The sequence below is a fragment of the Aplysia californica genome, unplaced genomic scaffold (assembly GCF_000002075.1).
Source record: "Aplysia californica isolate F4 #8 unplaced genomic scaffold, AplCal3.0 scaffold00081, whole genome shotgun sequence".
In the NCBI taxonomy this organism is placed as follows: domain Eukaryota; kingdom Metazoa; phylum Mollusca; class Gastropoda; order Aplysiida; family Aplysiidae; genus Aplysia; species Aplysia californica.
The window spans coordinates 566590-568512 of NW_004797351.1; positions in this window are offsets into that span (position 1 = coordinate 566590).

The following is a 1923-nucleotide window of genomic DNA, read 5'->3' on the forward strand; positions in this document are numbered from 1 at the left end:
TTTATTTTCCAACTCATTCTCTCAGGGCTATAATGTAATCAATGCTCCGTCAATGTCAGACAAGGACCAGGTGAGTGCATCTAGAGAGTAGAATGTTCCTTAAGCTAAACAGAAAAAATAGGTGACGCAGCGAAGTGGAATCAGGCTCTCGTCAATTTTTGGGCATGTAGAGTTATTGGTATCATCTTAAAGCTTATTCACCTGTCCTTATTTGGATGAAAAAAGTATTCATTTATCTTGAATACAAGTCGAGATAATTGCAATGGAAGGAGGTGGGGGTCACCTGTTTTCATAGGTAAAATTAATGAGAAAATGGCCGCCAAAGATTAGTTATTTCCTTAGTTTAAGAGCCTGTGGTAACTGAAAATTTATATTTTTTATGCCTTTAATCAACGTTTTTCAGAACAAAAATTAGTTCTTGAATGGGCATGAAAGATGTTGAGCCAAAAAACAAAAATTTGATAAAAATTCACAAGGCTGCGCAAAAATGCCAGTTTCTTCACTTGGTTATTTTGACGAGAGCCTGATTCCACCACGCTGCCTCACATTTGTATACAGGAGGCGGGTGGCTGGTAGGAAGCCTGACTGGGGCTAGGAGGGATAAGACATCCCAGCAGAAGATCTAAACTTCTCTACTCGGGAATCGAACTCATTTCTTACTCAGCTTCAAACATACATTCAAACCCAAACACAAGCTTGCTCCAATATACTGACTCTCATTAACTCAAATACAAGGACAACCAGATGCACACATCATTAACCCACACGCACACACACACACACACGCGCGCGCACACACACAGAGAGAGAGAGAGAGAGAGAGAGAGAGAGAGAGAGAGAGAGAGAAAGAAAGAGAGAGAGAGAGTTTAGCTAGCTATAAAACACTGACACACTAACGCAAACACATACACACAAATATAGATGCATTATAATATAGGAGCAAAATCTCCTTACTACCAATGGAACAACCATCCAATAGGCCTAGAAGATACTGCACACAGTATAAGAATATTTTCATCTTTATTACAATATTTTTATAAGATGATTTCCCTTTCTCGCAAAACGTCTTTCTGATCCATTTTTCTCAATCAATCTCCCAGTATCAATCTTATTTTTTTCTGTCAGTGCTTCAGTCACCTTTTTTCAACATTAAGGAAAAAAATCGCAAAGGCTGGAACCCCCAGAAAGAGATATAAAGAAGCCTCGTTATTCTGAATAGACATCTGGTTTTTCACTTGGTATGCACATTCACTGCTATTTGTTGACAATCCCCGGTCACCATTAAGCCAAACCCCCCCCCAAAAAAAAACACAAAAACCCCCAACCAAATTCCATAACTCTTCCCCAAGTCAACTATTTTTCTTTACTTTTGTTTCCGGTTTGTCAACACCCCCCCCCCCAAAAAAAAAACAAAACAACAACAACAACAACAAAAACAACAACAAACAAAAATCAAGAAAAAAACCCAGATTAGTCTTGAATCGAATCTAACTTATCTGTTTTCAGTATATAGATAGCACAGCACGTCATTGCGGGCAAAAGGATTATGGACCCGAGTTCTACAGTTAAAGAGAGTTGGTGAATAAGGCACAGAGTCTACCAAAATAAATGCTTGTTACTGTAAGGTACACGAGTAGGGACAGTCCAGGTTACACTTTTTTGGGGGGTGAAATTTTAAATATTAATCGGTTTCCGAGTCGCAATCCTTCAGAAATTTGGAGTTAGTTAGCTTTATTAGTATAATAATATATACATGTGCGTGTGAGTATGTGTGTGTGTGTGTGTGTGTGTGTGTGTGTGTGTGTGTGTGTGTGTGTGTGTGTGTGTGTGTGTGTGCGTGTGTGTGTGTGTGCATGCGCGAGTATCAGTAGACGTATATATCTATGCTAGGACGTGTGTGAGAGAGTCTGATATTTTATGTGT